Raw genomic sequence first — 18,426 nt, forward strand, 5'->3', positions numbered from 1 at the left:
AGGAATTCAGTAAAGTGTCAGGATATAAAATCAATGCACAGAAATCAGTTGCATTTCTCTACACCAACAGCAAGACAGAAGAAAGAGATATTAAGGAGTCAATCCCATTTACAATTGCACCCAAAACCATAAGATACCTAGGAATAAACCTAACCAAAGAGGCACAGAATCTATACTCATAAAACTATAAAGTACCCATGAAAGAAATTGAGGAAGACACAAAGAAATGGAAAAATGTTCCATGCTCCTGGATTGGAAGAATAAATATTGTGAAAATGTCTATGCTACCCAAAGCAATCTACACATTTAATGCAATTCCTATCAAAGTACCATCCATCTTTTTCAAAGAAATGGAACAAATAATGCTAAAATTTATATGGAACCAGAAAAGACCTCAAATAGCCAAAGGGATATTGAAAAAGAAAGCCAAAGTTGGTGGCATCACAATTCCGGACTTCAAGCTCTATTACAAAGCTGTCATCATCAAGACAGCATGGTACTGGCACAAAAACAGAGACATAGATCAATGGAACAGAATAGAGAGCCCAGAAATAGACCCTCAACTCTATAGTCAACTAATCTTCGACAAAGCAGGAAAGAATGTCCAATGGAAAAAAGACAGCCTCTTCAATAAATGGTGCTGGGAAAATTGGACAGCCATATGCAGAAAAATGAAATTGGACCATTTCCTTACACCACACACAAAAATAGACTCAAAATGGATGAAGGACCTCAATGTGCGAAAGGAATCCATCAAAATCCTTGAGGAGAACACAGGCATCAACCTCTTTGACCTCAGCCGCAGCAACATCTTCTTAGGAACAACGCCAAAGGCAAGGGAAGCAAGGGCAAAAATGAACTATTGGGATTTCATCAAGATCAAAATCTTTTGCACAGCAAAGGAAACAGTTAACAAAATCAAAAGACAACTGACAGAATGGGAGAAGATATTTGCAAACGACATATCAGATAAAGGACTAGTGTCCAGAATCTATAAAGAACTTAGCAAACTCAACACCCAAAGAACAAATAATCCAATCAAGAAATGGGCAGAGGACATGAACAGACATTTCTGCAAAGAAGACATCCAGATGGCCAACAGACACATGAAAAAGTGCTCCATATCACTCGGCATCAGGGAAATACAAATCAAAACCACAATGAGATATGACCTCACACCAGTCAGAATGGCTAAAATCAACAAGTCAGGAAATGACAGATGCTGGCGAGGATGCGGAGAAAGGGGAACCCTCCTACACTGTTGCTGGGAATGCAAGCTGATGCAGCCACTCTGGAAAACAGCATGGAGGTTCCTCAAAATGTTGAAAATAGAACTGCCCTATGACCCAGCAATTGCACTATTGGGTATTTACCCTAAAGATACAAACGTAGTGATCCAAAGGGGCACATGCACCCGAATGTTTATAGCAGCAATGTCCACAATAGCCAAACTATGGAAAGAACCTAGATGTCCATCAACAGATGAATGGATCAAGAAGATGTGGTATATATACACAATGGAATACTATGCAGCCATCAAAAGAAATGAAATCTTGCCATTTGCGACAACATGGATAGAACTAGAGCGTATCATGCTTAGCGAAATAAGTCAAGCAGAGAAAGACAACTATGATATGATCTCCCTGATATGAGGAAGTGGTGATGCAACATGGGGGCTTAAGTGGGTAGGAGAAGAATCAATGAAACAAGATGGGATTGGGAGGGAGACAAACCATAAGTGACTCTTAATCTCACAAAACAAACTGAGGGTTGCTGGGGGGAGGGGGGTTGGGAGAAGGGGGTGGGATTATGGACATTGGGGAGGGTATGTGCTTTGGTGAGTGCTGTGAAGTGTGTAAACCTGGTGATTCACTGACCTGTACTCCTGGGGATAAAAATATATGTTTATAAAAAATAAAAAATTAAAAAAAATAAGAAGTAAATATGAAAGTAATTAATATGAAAGCAAATGACAGCTCTAAGTGGTCTTGCTAAGGATTCTGGTTCTCAGATAGTGGTGTGCACTGTTTTCGGGTGTGTGTGTGTGTACATGTGTGCATGTGAACACGTATGCACCCATGCATGGGTATATTCTTGATCTCATCACCAATAGTCTTGGAATAATAAAAGAATTGCAAGGTATGTGAAATTTATAGCTCTTTAAAGCACTCAGACCACCCTACATCTCAATGCAAAAATTTAAGATCTATTTATTGGGTACCACCCACCTACAAAGCACCCAAAATGCAATATGGTTCCTGCCTTCTAGAAACTTACAGAACAGTAAGGAAGAGAAACACATGCACAAGAAATTTCAGTATCCCTTACAAGACAGCAAGTGCAATGTTGGAATTATGCTTTGTGTGCCGTAGAGACACAATAAAGAAGTGCTTCGGTTTTTTTGTCCATGTGTATGAGCGTTTGTGCTAGAAGAGGGAAGCAAACGATTTTATAAAACTGAAAGGGGAAGACAGTAAGATTTAGTCAACCCAACAAGGTAAGTAGAGTCATTTCTAGCATCATGAAGACATGCACCAAATCGTGTCCTGTGAATGAATATCCCTATTTATTCTCAATGCATTCTGTTAAGGAAGAGATGGCAGAGGGCCAGGGACAACGGGAGGATAAACCTGGATAAGCCTGAGGTGCCTGGGTGGCTCAGTGGGTTAAGCCTTTGCCTTTAGCTCAGGTCATGATCTCAGGGTCCTGAGATCGAGCCCCACATCAGGCTCTCTGTTCAGCAGGGAGCCTGCTTCCCCTCTCTCTCTGCCTGTCTTTCTGCCTACTTGTGATCTCTGTCTGTCAAGTAAATAAATAAAATCTTAAAAAAAAAAAAAAAAAGAAAACCTGGATAAACTGGCAGCAGCTCTATCAATGAGAGGACAGCATGCCATGTTAGTAAGCTCACACTGATTCCAGCTGGTCAGAGGGGTTCTCCCCATGTTTGTGCTCTGAGGTGAGAAACATGATGGTCCATGCAGTTAGTCAGCAGGGTGTGATAGACGGGGTGTAGAGAGAATCTGTGTAGTTTCAGAAAAGGGAACTTTCTAGGCCTTCTTATCTCACTGAATATGCTTCAATAACATTAATAACTACTAGAACTCATACAGCAATTCAGTAACGTGGCAGGATACAAAGTCAATGTACAAAAATCAGTGGCTTTCTTATACACTAACAATGAAAATACAGAAAGGGAAATTAGAGAATCGATTCCATTTACTATAGCACCAAGAACCATAAGATACCTGGGAATAAACCTAACCAAAGAGGTAAAGGATCTGTACTCAACGAACTACAGAACACTCGTGAAAGAAATTGAAGAAGACCACAAAAAGATGGAAGACCATTCCATGCTCTTGGATCAGAAGAATAAATATTGTTAAAATGTCTATACTACCTAGAGCAATCTATACTTTTAATGCCATTCCGATCAAAATTCCACCAGTATTTTTCAAAGAGCTGGAGCAAATAATCCTAAAATTTGTATGGAATCAGAAGAGAACTCGAATCGCTAAGGAAATGTTGAAAAACAAAAATAAAACTGGCAGAATCACATTACCTGATTTCAAGCTTTACCAGAAAGCTGTGATTACCAAGACAGCATGGTACTGGCATAAAAACAGACACATAGACCAGGGGAACAGAGTAGAGAGCCCAGATATGGACCCTCAACTCTATAGCCAAATAATCTTTGACAAAACAGGAAAAAATGTACAGTGGAAAAAAGACAGTCTCTTCAATAAATGGTGCTGGGAAAACTGGACAGCTATATGTAGAAGAATGAAACTCGACCATTCTCTTGCACTGCACACAAAGATAAACTCAAAATGGGTAAAAGACCTCAACGTGAGACAGGAATCCATCAGAATCCTAGAGGAGAACATAGGCAGTAACCTCTTCGATATCAGCCACAGCAACTCCTTTCAAGATATGTCTCCAAAGGCAAAGGAAACAAAAGCAAAAATGAACTTTTGGGACTTCATCAAGATTAAAACCTTCTGCACAGCAAAGGAAACAGTCAACAAAACAAAGAGGCAGCCCACGGAATGGGAGAAGATATTTGCAAATGACAGTACAGACAAAAGGTTGTTATCCAGGATCTATAAAGAACTTCTCAAACTCAACACACACAAAACAGAAAATCATATCAAAAAATGGGCAGAAGATATGAACAGACACTTCTCCAACGAAGACATACAAATGGCTATCAGACACATGAAAAAATGTCCATCATCACTAGCCATCAGGGAGATTCAAATTAAAACCACATTGAGATACCTCCTGACACCAGTTAGAATGGCCAAAATTAGCAAAACAGGAAACAACATGTGTTGGAAAGGATGTGGAGAAAGGGAACCCTCTTCCACTGTTGGTGGGAATGCAAGTTGGTGCAGCCTTTTTGGAGAACAATGTGAAGATTCCTTAAGAAATTAAAAATAGAGCTTCCCTAGGACCCTGCAATTGCACTACTGGGTATTTACCCCAAAGATACAGATGTCGTGAAAAGAAGGGCCATCTGTACCCCAGTGTTTATAGCAGCAATGGCCACGGTTGCCAAACTATGGAAAGAACCAAGATGCCCTTCAATGGACGAATGGATAAGGAAGAGGTGGTCCATATACACTATGGAGTATTATGCCTCCATCAGAAAGGATGAATACCCAACTTTTGTAGCAACATGGACAGGACTGGAAGAGATTATGCTGAGTGAAATAAGTCAAGCAGAGAGAGTCAATTATCACATGGTTTCACTTATTTGTGGAGTATAACAAATAACAAGGAGGACATGGGGAGATAGAGAGGAGAAGGGAGTTGAGGGAAATTGGAAAGGGAGGTGAACCATGAGAGACTATGGACTCTGAAAAACAACCTGAGGGTTTTGAAGGGGCGGAGGGTGGGAGGTTGGGGGAACCAGGTGGTGGGTATTAGGGAGGGCACGTATTGCATGGAGTACTGGGTGTGGTGCAAAAACAATGAATACTGTTATGCTGAAAAGAAATTTAAAAAATAACATTAATAGCTAATGTTTATTTAGGACTTACTATGTGCTAGACACAAGTCTAAACACTCCATATGCATTTATTTATTTATTTTTAAAGATGATTTGTTTGAGAAAGAGTCCTTGCAAGTGAGGGAAGGGCAAAGGTAGAGGGGAGAGAGAGAGAGAATCCTTGTAGACTTCCTACTGAGTGCCGAGCTTGATGCAGGGCTTGGTCCCAGGACCCTGAGATTATGATCTGAGGGCAAAATTAAGAGTTGGCTGCTTAACTGATAGAGCCACCCAGGCACCCCTTAAACACTTATATTCATTTAAATAAGAAACTGTATTTGGGTTTGAGCTCCCAAAACAAAATACCGTAAATATGTCACTTTAAACAGAAATTTGTTTCTCACAGAAATAATAGAGGGTGGAAAGTCTAAGACCAAGATGCCAACAAGGCAGGTTTGACTCTGAGGCTTCTTGTCTTGGCATATAGGTGGTGGCCATTTTGCTGTGTGCTTACACAATTTCTTCTTTGTGTGGGTATGTGTATAGAGACAAAGAAAGCAATTTCTCTCTCTTACTCTTCTTATAAGGCCACCAATGCTATCAGATTAGGGCCCTATACTTATGACCTCATTTAACTGTGATTTCCTTCTAATTGCTCTATTTGCAAACACAGTCCCATTGGAAACTAGATCTTCCACAGAAGAATACTGGAGGAATAGTTCTGTCCATAGCAGAAATTCTCTCTCTCTCTCTCTCTCTCTCACACACTAACACACACACACACGAGGTCAGGACAGATACTACTACTATTATGTATTGGTAAAGGAACTGAGCACAGAAATTAGTGTCACAGCTTTGTTTCCCAAAGAGCAGATGTTGAGACAGAGTCGGGAGTATAAAATGTGAAAGGAGAACAGAGCACTCCTTTGTGGCTAGCCATTGCTCAGAATGCAAAAGGGTGGAAAGATTTTGGAAAACCAAAGGATGGGGCAGCTATCTTTTTTTTTTTTTTAAGATTTTATTTATTTATTTGACAGAGAGAGATCACAAGTAGGCAGAGAGGCAGGCAGAGAGAGAGAGAGAGAGGAGGAAGCAGGCTCCCTGCTGAGCAGAGAGCCTGATGCGGGACTTGATCCCAGGACCTGAACTGAAGGCAGCGGCTTAACTCACTGAGCCACCCAGGCGCCCTGGGGCAGCTATCTTAAGCACTGTTGTTTTCTAAGAGCATGGGACTCAGATAAAGTTCAACACTGCTGCCCCCCACCACTTTTCTTCAAGATGAGTAAATATTATTTATCACTGAACAACTCAGAAGCAGTACCAAACTTCTACATGAGGCAAGACAGGGTCTAAAAAATAGTAGCTCTAAGACACTTGGTGGTGGTCTTCATGTAAAACCAGCTGACCAGCTACTGAGAGGTGCTAACAAAGGTTAAATTGTTTTGGAGTCCTGGAGATCAAGTATTTTTAAAAAGAGATGCCTAAAATAATAAATAAAAATATTAGTATACAGCTTGTATTAAAGTACCGGGAGGACACCTGGGTGGCTCAGTATGTTGAACGTCAACTCTTGGTTTTAGCTCAGATCATGATCTCATGGGTCCTGGGGTTGAACCCCAAGTCAGGCTCCTTGCTTGGTGGGGAGTCTATTTGAGAAATCTCTCCCCCTGCTGCTCCCCGACTCTCACTCAGGCATGCTCTCACTCTCAAAAATATAAGTAAATCTTTAAAAAAACAACTACTTTAAAAATTAAAATTAAGGGACGCCTGGGTGGCTCAGTTGGTTAAGCAGCTGCCTCCGGCTCAGGTCATGATCCCAGTTTCCTGGGATCGAGTCCCACATTGGGCTCCTTGCTCCACAGGGAGCCTCTGACTCTGCCTGACACTCTGCCTGCCTGTGCTCGTTCTCACTCTCTCTCTCTCTGACAAATAAATAAAATCTTAAAAAAAAAAATAAAATTAAAATTAAAGTACCAGGAAGTGAACCCTGAGAATTACCAGATGGTGAATTCCATGAAGTCTCTCCAGGAAAACTGATTATGCAGTACCATTCATGAGTTTCTTAGAGCTCTCAAGCTAGGATGTCAATGTTTCAGATAATGTCCAATCTTGGTTACCTATCCTATAAGGGAAGGTATGACCTGAGCATTTTGTGTGACTTCCTTAGTGGTCTAGACAGTTGACTGTCCAGGAAGAAATCATCCATTTATGGTCAACTGTGAGGGTGAGTCCTCTAGAGTTTAAATCAAGTCATGGGACTTCAGGTGACAGTGCTTCTTCGGATTCTGGAGAAAGGGATCATTGGCAAGGCAACCTAGTGTTCAGATAGGGTTCTAAAAATTTAGGGGGTATTTTTTGGTAATGTAAATTAGGCAGGAGAGTAAGTAATTAGAGAAGTAAGTTTGGAGGACTGTATCCAAATGGAAAGAACTGGAAATCTAGAAGGGACTGACAAGTTGACCACATAACAGGATTTACCAGAGAGGTACTAAATTACGGGGTTTGGGGTTTTGTTGTTGATGTTGTAGTTGTTTAGTGGGGAGAGGAAGTCTATTAAATATTTATCAGACAGTGTTTGTATATCATCAGTTACCCACAATTTACAGAGATACAAAGTAGCTCAAAGACAATGGGCAGGGCTAGAATCTGATAATCTGGAGGACCCAGCTTGGAAACAGGTGCTGAGTGGGCTATATGTTGCTTGGGGAAGAAGCTTCAGTAGCTGGATTCCTATGGAGGTCTAGAGAGAGAAGGAAAAGAGTGGGCCACCACTGCAGGCTCAGAAGGCTCAGAAGATTCTTCTGGAGGGTCAGTCTTCTAGTGCACCCATCAAATATCTCTATTCATTCTCAATGCAAGAATTTCAGGTTTTCCAGACAAAGAATCTGACCTTGGCACTAAGACCAACCTTGATTAAGTGTTTAACCATCTTTAAAGTCCAACTACTCTGACAATTAAGTTCCAGCTTTCTCTACCTTCTGGCTGGTGGAAATGACAAGCTCTTCATAACCAAAAAGACCTTCTGGCTTTCTCTTGCCTATAACTTGTCCCCAGCTAGTTATTCATCTTTCTATGAACACAGATTCTTAAAGAATGTTTGTGAACCAGTAGAATTTGCATCCCTTGGGAACTTCTTGGAAATGTGATTTTGGAGCTCCACTGCAGACCTACTGAATCAGAAACTCTAATGTTGGCATGACACAGTCTGTGCTTTACCAGACTCTCTCAGTGATTCTGAGGCACGCTGCGTTTGAGAACTACTGCAGTAGTGCATCAACTGTGCTTAGCGGTAACTCTGGCCCTCATATCTTTACAGCCACTATTTTCTCTATAATCTCAACTGCCTAATATGTTTTAGCTGCCAGTGCATTTCCATCCACTATATTCCCTCCCTATTCACCACTGCTGAAACTGTTAACAGACCACTGCCTTAAGCCAGAGCCTTTCTGTGATCCATCTGCCACCAGCGGTGGGATCCTTCGTGACAGCCAAGTACTGGGCAATCTAGCTCCAAACACTCATTATCATCTCACTTGCTTTCTCAGACCACTTCCAGTATTGTCGCAGCCCAGGTTCTCTAGAAGCAGAGCTTGAGACAGAGCTTAGGGTGCCGGACACTTATTAGAAGTCAACACTAGTGAAGGTGATAGGGAGGAAACAGGATTGGATGGAGAGAGAAGTTGGCTTAAGATATAGGCTTGGCAAAACTTTGACCAGCTCAATAGGAAGTTCTAAAGCTAGGGCTGCCCATCCCAAATTGGCAGAAAGTCCCAGCCCTGTATTATCACGCCATGGTTGGTCACCAACTGTAGGCTGACCCTGGAAAGGCACGACCTCAGGCAAAATGGCCTCTGTGGCCTGAAGCTGATTGGAAGAAAGATGAGAGGTAGAACTTACCTTCAGACCACACATCTGTGACTGTGCATTAAGTTCTTCCTCTAAAGAGGACCTAGGTAGAACACCCCCCAGTCTACTACAGTTAGTAACCTGCCTAAATTCACATTATGAGTAGGTAGTACAGGTAGGTTTTGAAGCCAGTTATCCTGGCCTTTAAGGTTCATGCTTGTCACCATCTTGCTGCAGCACCTAACGGCTACTGCTATATCACTGAACAACTTTTAACAAAGGGACAGGAAAAGATTTGATTTATAGGTAGATTCTCTATGAAGTATTAGTAGGTATCAATAATCTGAGATTCCTTTTACTGGCTAGATTTTTATTAGACTCATTTTCCCCCTCTGTAAAAAGTCCTTTGCCATCTATGAGGTAACTCTTACTTTTCTGAGATAAATCCAGAATGTTCAGTTTCTCTGTGAGAGGACTACCTCTTTGTAGGGGAAAGTTCCCCACCCTGTTGCCCTGCATTTCACATTTCCTTATGATTCTGTTACTTTGATTACTGGTGTTACCAGAACATATTTCTTTTCAAGTTTATCTTAGAGATTCTGGGTTTCATTTTAAGATAGAAATACATATTTTCTTAAGACATCCTCATGAATATGACTATTTGAGGAGAGAAATGAGAAGAAAGACAATTGTTGACTTCCTCATAACAATAAAGCCTCAACTATTTCCCCTCTAAGGATTCCTTCTGAGGGCGTTTGTATTATAGGTAGGACATAGTAAAAATGTTTTCATGAAAACAACAATCCAATCACCAAATTTATTGTTAGTGTAAATTCTAATTCTTGCCTAAAGTAAATGAACAATAAATACTTCTTGAATGAATGAATGAATCATTATCATTCCAATGCATCTTGTTCTTTGAGTTATCTTTCCAGTCATGGAAATGATTATCCCAGAGAATGTGAATATTTTTACCAATAAATCATAGTGGCAAGAAAAGGAAGCCAAGAAATTGTTACTTCCTTAGGTCTCGAGTTGCCGTAAACTTTCTTCTCTATTCACTGAATCTGTGTCTCACTTTCTCAAGTTATACCATGCTAACAGTGAAACAGAGAGAAAAAGCAGTACAAATGTCTCCTTTCGGTTCTGCCTTAGGTTACTGCTATCAGCAGTTTGTGAGCAGAATCCCAGAAGAAAGCAGCTAGCACATCGAAGTCAGAATACTTCAAGAAGAATTTAATAATAAATCATAAAATGTATTTTAATAACAAAAATTAAAATAATAATAAACTAAAAATTCTAAAATTAAATTTATTTTAATAAGACAACTATTTAAAGGGTGGAAGGGAACCCCAAAAGATAGTGAAGTGCCTAGTTTAGAACAGTTTAGCTGCCTTATACTCTGAGGCCTGAAGAGGTAGTTTCCAGAATAGCACAGACATTACTCATGCAGAGACATAGCTGCCTTTCAACACCTGAGAATCTCTGGTTAACACACACAGGAACCCATGGCAACCCTGCTGGGAGGGAGCTGGTGTGATAAAATCTTCAATCTCCCTCCAATCTGCTGCCAGGATTTTCCTGAGCTACATGCCACCTGGGAAGCCAGAGAGCAAGGGAAGGTATATTCATGGCCCACGAGTGCAAGGAGACCAGCCTGGGAGGGGCAAGCGCAGGACCAGTGGGATAGAGAGTGCATCTGCAGGGGCAAATGGAAGTTTTTCAGCATGCTTTTATTTTATTTTTATTATTATTATTTTTTTTTTACAACCAGCCAAAATGAATATACACTGAACTGGACTACTTAAATGACCTGATGTTCATATGAGCGTGATGATAAACCCAAAGTTGTTATGTGTGAGAGAACACTCGACCATCAGAATCTAAGAAAATAATCTAATTTAACAAAATTTCTGTTAACTCTAATGCAATCAAAGAATTCTTTGCTCTGTATATGTCTGTTGTTATTGTTGTTGGTGGTGGTGGTAGGGTGTGTGTGGGGTGTGTGTGTGTGTGTGTGTTTTAGACTACCTTAATGTCGTAAATGAGTCATGAAATTCCTACTTCTAACAGCTTGGGGATGATACAAAAATCCAGATTTCTGCAAGCAGAACCTTCTCATTGATTACTTTAATCAATTCTCATTGATTAAGTTTGCTTTCTATATTCAGAGACTGACAAATTTTTATGTAAAGGGCCACGTGGTCAATATTTTTGGCTTAGCAAGTCACAGAAGTCTCCATCCCAGTTCATTAACTTTGCCATTGTAAGCTGAAAATATCCATAAATAAATGGAATGATGGTGCATCAGTAAAACGGTATTTACAAAAAACAAGTGAACTGGCTGGCCCATGCATTCACTGATTGAAGGAAAGAAAACGGTTTTAGATAGACAGATGTGGGTCCCAGCCTAACTCCTATGCTTTTAGCAGACTGGCCCTGGAAAAATGGTTTATTCTCTGACCAAAATCTACCTGAGAGAGTCCAAAAAAAAAAACAAAAAACAAAAAACACAAGTAAAGTGACCTGGTACAGATTAACCACTCAATAGCTTTCCTTTCTACATATTACCAAAGAAAATATGGAAATTGAGTAAATAAATTTGGCTCAAATGTGTTCAGCTACTTTAAAGTGGGTCAAAGGTCTCTAGGGAAAATCTGAAGCATTCATTGTCTAAATAAATTCCATGGAGAAAGATACCACATAAAAGTGCCAGAGTTTTAATTTTTAAAATGAGCAACTCAGTATCTTGAGCAGAATTTAGGGGATGTAAAAGAATAGGCTGCATTATTATTGCCAGCAGGGGACCATCTTATTGGGAGTCCTTCATTTACAATAGAAAAAACCAGCAGGAACCCAATCAGCTAATAGAGAACAAAAAAGGGCAGCCAAGAGAGTGGGGAGGAGGAAGCCAATGTGTGTCTAGAGAGAGATGCAGAAAATAAAAAGGTATGGCCCCAAGGGAATTTTTCAGCATCGCTCAGAAACATGACTCTAAGTCAGTTTCCCTAAACCATGCTGTGATTTACTCAAAACCCTCCACACCTCTATCTCCTCCCTGTCCATAGTCACAAGGTTTCAGCAAACTCAAAGTAAATTTTCATCAGAGTAAAAAAAAAAAAAAAAAAGGCATACAGTTTTGATCCCATGCTGACAAGTGCCTTTCTCCCTAAATTAGACACAGTATCTTCCAGAAATTTCCTCACTCCTCAAGCCTAGATAAATCCTCCCTTCTAGGTGTTCTTCAGCAGACTGGCTATCCATCTGGCAGGACAGCATGGCCTTTCTAAGGCTCTGTGTCTCCCATTCATCCCCAAGCTCCTGAGAGGAGTCTGTGCTGCCATCAGAGTTATGGTCACAGCGCCTAGCTCGGTGGAAGGCTCGTCCAGAGTTTGATAAATATTTGTTAAATACAGAATAAATGGGTGAATGTGAACTAGAGTGGGGCTCCTTTTGTCTTTTGAGATACGTCTGTCTTCATGGATTCCTTACTAGTAAACAAATTACCATACTTCATCTCTCACATTCCCATTTTCTTGATTTGCGAATACTTCACCTTCTTGTGGGGAGTCTAGGTTGTATTGATGAGGGAGCACGAGGCTGGCTGAGGACAAAGCAAAAGCTGGCGCCTTGTACCCCCCACCTCCATCCACTTCTCCTCAGTCCTATGTGTAGCATCCCTCAGGCAGCCCTGACTGCCTTGAACAATAAGCAAATAGTTAACTTGCAGAGCTCACAATCCTGCTAGACAGGAGTCTCCCTTGGCTTGCAAATGTCCTAAATCTCACTAACAAAGAGGATTGATAGCAGGATTGTGACATTCCACCAAAAAGTCTCCCAACTATCTTAATGTTAATGGCTGGTCTGAAGACAACATTGATCAAGCCTCAAGGGCAAGGCCTGCAAGGGCAAGGCCTCCAGTAGGCCTCCAATATCCTGGCACCTTGTAGGCCCTCTTCAGCATATGAAAACTCCATTGCAACCTCTCTTCCCCTCACCTTCCCCCAACCGCAAGGTATATAACATACCTACCCTCACAAGCCAGGGCGGCAGCTCTTCCTGCCCACGGGTCCTGTCCCCGTGTTTTAATAAACCACCATTTTGCACCAAAGAGGTCTCAAGAATTCTTTCTTGGTCATCGGCTCCGGACCTCAGCCCACCGAACTTCACCTAGGTTCTAGAACTTCATCAGTATGGTATGTGTGAAGGACCTCTCTCACAGAGTCTGGTGATTTGTCAGTCATCAGCGAATTTTAGCTCTTCTTCCCCTTTGGGTCAGTATGCTACTAACCTCAATAATTTCTTTTTTTTTTTTTAATTAATTTATTTATTTGACAGAGAGAGAGAAAGAGCACAAGTAGGCAGAGAGGCAGGCGAGGCAGGAGTGGGGGGGGGCGGGAAGCAGGCTCCCCACTGAGCAGAGAGCCCAATGTGGGCCTCGATCCCAGGACCCTGAGATCATGACTTGAGCCGAAGGCAGGGGCTTAACCCACTGAGCCACCCGGGTGTCCAACCTCAATAATTTCTTAATGAAACATTTGCCTAAAGTTATATATGCTTTTGCCATTTTCTTTTTAGTAAACTTGTTGTTTGTTTTGCACTGAAGTTGCATGCATTCTAGACCAGGTCACAATTAACATTGCTTCACCTGAAATTAGACTTGAAAGACATTTATGCCTTTGAAATGCACTGCTTTTTAAATCAGCAAATCCAAAAACTTATTGCTCTTAACTAATGTTCAAGTGGTATGTGCACCAAGTATGGAGTCCACACATTATCAGAGGGAATCCTTACCTTCAGTCACATGTAGATTTATGACAGGTAATAGGGCCACCAGTGCAACTTTTGGCAACAAATTTTTGGGTGTTCCTATTCTGATCTATCATGATTAGCCTAAAGTGGAGGAAATAATGGTATGCAGATCATGAGGTTGTTATAATAATTAAATTAGCTAATATATGGGGGGGAATCATTTTCAATAATACCCAACACACAATGGCCACCATGTTTGTGTTAATTATCGTTACTGTTACTATTGTGTGGATCACTATAAAGAAATATTGGAGATCTCTGAAATATGGATCTATAAAGACAACAGCACATCGGCAGAGCACTTTTTCCTTCCAGAGTGCTTTCTTACTGCAAACTTTCCCCATGAAGATTTTATTTGACCTATACTACTCTCTATATTACATTCAGAGAATGCGGGCTAAGAGCAGTTAAATTGTTTTGCAAAGTCACACAATAAGGAAATGACAAAAAACTCCAAGTCTGACTCCATATTCAGCATTTATCTACCATACTCCAGCTAAAGCAGAAAGAGGTATGACAAACCTATAGACAACAGGAAGAATAAAAATCTAAACTATAGTCTGACTGTGGCGAGATCATTCACAACCTTTTTGGCGTTGGCCAGATACTCTCTTACACTTCTTGTCTCCGTTAAGTCAGACCCTCTCTGTGCAAGCATTGCACAAACCACTCAACTAACTATGTCATTTGAAGGATCACAGCACCAGCATGTGTACAGCATTGGGAAAAATTAATTTTAATATGGATCAAAATGTGGTAGCACACCTGTGAGAGCTCTGCAGTGCTCTGATTAGAAGACAGACATCAAAGTGTCTAAGTTTCATTTGATCCCAGATCTTCCGAGCCAAACACTAGAGCTTACTCATTCATTTGCTATTTTTTTTTATTACACTATGTTAGTTCTATGGAAATATTTAAATACTAAAGAAAATTGTTTTTAAGAGTACTACAGTATTTCATAAAGATGTCCTAGTGTACAGATTTCCTATGGGCTTTGGAGTTCTCTGTCAATGCATGATAATCAATGCATAAATTCATTTCCTATAGCTCTGTTTTCATTGTGTATTAATTGAATGGCACAAGTGATCTTCTCTGATAGGAATTGGTAATTTGCCCTGAAATAGGGATGTGTTAATTGTCACAGACTTCAATAACACACTTTCATTCATTGTATATTAACAGATCCCACCGCATCTTTCCATGTCCTTTTGAAGTTCTTTTTTTCTTTCCATAATATGTGTTAAATGCAGGTGTGACATTCAGGTCAGTTGTTAACTGGCAATCATTTGTATATTAAAATTACCTCTTAAAAACAAGACAACATCTCGAGGCAGATGGAGAACATCAATGAAGGGCTATTAAGTGCTATTATATGGTAATGGGTGGCTGCTAATTGATGAACACATCTACATCCTGTGTTAGAAGCAGCCTGATCCAACCTCCTGCAAGAGTTCAACATTATGAGAAGGAAGGGAAAAGTGAGGGGGAGAAGAACCATGAGACACTGCAGACTCCAAAAAACAAACTGAGACTTTTAGAAGGCATGGGGACGGGAGAATAGGTGAGCCTGGTGATGGGTATTAAGGAGAGCATGAATTGCATGGAGCACTGGGTGTTATAGGTAAACAATGAACCTTGAAACACTACATCAAAACTTAATGACGTACTGTCTGGTGCCTAACATAACATAATAAAAAATAGTTTGAAAAAAGAGTTAGAAGTTGACTGATGCATTCTGATGGAATCCACAAACACTGTTTCCTGAATTAACTCAATGGAGATGAAAGAACAAATGACGACTCTTGGTTCAAAGGATCTCTCTCTCACTGTCGTGGTTTGCTATTTATGCATTTCCATTTTCTTCTGAAGCTCAACTTTACCTTTCATATCCTTTGAGTCAGTAAGTTATTCTTTTGCAATACCACATTCTGATGTGGTATCAACTACCTCTATGTGTCAGTGACTCCTAATCTTTATCTTTAACCTTGATTTTTTCTTCCATGATACCAGCTATACATGCCCACTGACCCTAAGCGGGGATCCCGCAAGTACCTTGGCATTAAAAACAGAACTTTGTCCTGACATATCCAAATCACCTTTGCTTTTCAATTTTAATCCCCCAATACATCTCAGAGCCATCTTTGGTTCTTTCCTCTTTCCTAGACCACCTTTGAAACAAGAAACTGTCAAGTCTATCTCTTAAATGTCACTCCAGTATGTTTGTTTCTATCTCCATTGTTAATGGTTTCCTTCAACCCCCATTTATTTTTTCTTGCAAGGATCCAGTGGCTGTTTCATTTATCATCCCATATCCTGTCATTTCCTTTTCCAAATCATTCCTTTCTAAAACACAGATCTGATCATGTCATTTTTCTCTTCTTAAATAACCTTTCTCTTCTTTCTTGCCCAGTGAATGTCTTCTCAATCTTTCAAGACCAAAGTCAACTGTTAACATTCCTCTATATACTTTCTTGACTTCTCCAAGAAGATTTAGTCTCTCTTGTCTGAATTCCAATATCCCTTCTACAAACAAGTTAGAGCACTGTACATTGAATTGGCCAAAGTAATACAGATTTTGAGAAATGCATCATACAATAGTACTCAGAATTTTTCTTTAGGTGGTGCCTGGGTGGCTCAGTTCGTTAAGCATCTATCTGCCTTCACTTGGGTCATGATCCCAGGGTCCTGAGATCAAGTCCCACACTGGGCTCCCTGTTCCTTGGGTAGTCTGCTTCTCCCTCTCCTTCTGCCCCTGCTCTCTCTTCTCTCTCTCTCTCTCTCTCATGCACTCTTTCTCTCTAATATATAAATAAAATTAAAAAAAAAAAAAGAATTTTTTTTTCAGGATCCCAGGCTTTTGCTGGGTACTGAAATTCCTACTGTTAGTAACCAGTAGAATACAAGCTTAAGAGAACACAGAGTTAGTTTGTGTCAAGTGTTATTATCTTTTCTGCAATACCTTACTGGGGGTTGCAAACCCCAAGCATAAGGGATAGTGTGTGTGTATGTGTGTGTGTGTGTGTGTGTGTTCACACATGTGGGTAGGCCTATGCTCATATACCCAAAACCTCAAAATATGTTTCCCTGGATTATATTGACTCGTCTTTTCTCCTTGTTAAACTAGAACTCACAGAGTGTATTTTCTTAGACTTTCTCACTGAGGTCATCTACTTCTGAGAACTATTAACTAAAATCAGTCTTACCCCACCTCACCTTCCTGTTTCTTGTCCCATTTCCCCCCTTCATGGCCCCTGTGCAAAGATGACACACAGATATAAGTGGCTATATCCTCCATAAGTACCAAAATGAAGGAACAGTCTCACTTTTATCCCAACCTTCTGGCTAACAGTATAAAAGGGCTTTATTTTTGTTGTTCTACTGGGTTAGGATTTATTTGACAACAGTTTGACATCGGTTTGATTCAGTGTCTGGTGCCTGTTAGGAGCAGGTACTAAATGTGTATTTGTTGAATGAGTGAACATATTATTTTTGTAAAAAGTCCATCTTGGGTCAAGAAGTGAGGATGTAGGTAAATAAGCCCTAGACAGAAGTTTAATATGACCCAGACTCTTGGCGAAAGAGTATCTTAGAGCACATCCAATGCAGTTAAGTGTTATGGAAACATATCAGAAAGACACCAAACCAGCCTAGAAAGTAGTCTAGGAGAGCTCTGTGCTTGCCTAGTAGTTTTCTGTGTGTGGTTTTTTTTACTTCCCTTCCAGGATCTCTGACTATTCTGTAAAATGTTATTAGTGGTTACAATTTGGTCTCAGAGGAACAGAAAATTAGAGAAGTTCTGTGCTCATCTGTGGGAAAAGTGATGCAGAGAAGAACAGTTTCCTGGCCCTTGAGTAGTGCTCCCTCTGCTTAGTAGTAGAGAAGAGTGAGGGAGGGTAGTCGAGGCAGGAGCCATGAGGGAGGGTAGTCGAGGCAGGAGCCGTGAGGGAGGGTAGTCGAGGCAGGAGCCGTGAGGGAGGGTAGTAGCAGCTACATGAAGAGAAGGAGAAGAAAAGGAAGGAGGAGGAGGAGGAGAGAGTGAGCAAGCCAAAGTTATCTTATACGACCATAATTAACATATGAAAAAGAATTATGGTCTTATATTGTAGCCACAGGTACACAGAGGCCTGGGATATTGGGATATTGAGCCCCAATATCCCAGGCCTCTGTGTACCTGTGGCTACAATATAAGACCATAATTCTTTTTCACTATTCTACTGGGAGTTTTCTCTGGGGGAAAAAAATCATGCTGTTTTTATCTCGATGCTTCCAAGCATATTTGCATAGAGGCAACGTGGACTGACACACGCCACAGATCATTCATTTAATCACTCACTCAGTCATATATTTGATACATGTTTACTGAACATTTAACATGTGAGCTGCTCATAAATCAGGCAAATATGGTAAAGATGAGGTGTATGAAAGGTGTTCATTCTTTAAGAATGGGGAGCACTGGTGTTCTCTTTGGCAGCGCATATACTAATATCAAAACAGTATGGAGAAGATTAGCATAGCCCCTGTGCAAAGATGACGCACAAATTCACGGAGTGTTCCCTATTTTTGTGGGAGACAGAGGCCTCCAGGGATGGAATGAGTACATCACAGGAGTTAAAAGCACAGTGCAGGGAATGGAGTTAATGGTACTATAATAATTACACGGTGACAGATGGTAGCTACAGGTGTGGTGAGCATAGCATAACAGGTAAGTGTATACAGATGTTGAATCACTATGTTGTATACCTGAAACTACTGTAATATTGTGTGTCAACTGTACTCAA

General features: G+C 40.6%; 1 non-coding gene across 1 annotated transcript; it reads left to right on the plus strand.

Moving 5' to 3' along the window:
• Positions 1-18,103: 18,103 nt before the first annotated feature.
• On the plus strand, positions 18,104-18,210 carry LOC131817170 (U6 spliceosomal RNA). Its single transcript, XR_009348378.1, has one exon. It is a non-coding gene; the product is annotated as a U6 spliceosomal RNA (small nuclear RNA).
• The last annotated feature ends 216 nt before the right edge of the window (positions 18,211-18,426 follow it).

Source organism: Mustela lutreola, chromosome 15 (genome assembly GCF_030435805.1).
Source record: "Mustela lutreola isolate mMusLut2 chromosome 15, mMusLut2.pri, whole genome shotgun sequence".
Taxonomy (NCBI): Eukaryota; Metazoa; Chordata; class Mammalia; order Carnivora; family Mustelidae; genus Mustela; species Mustela lutreola.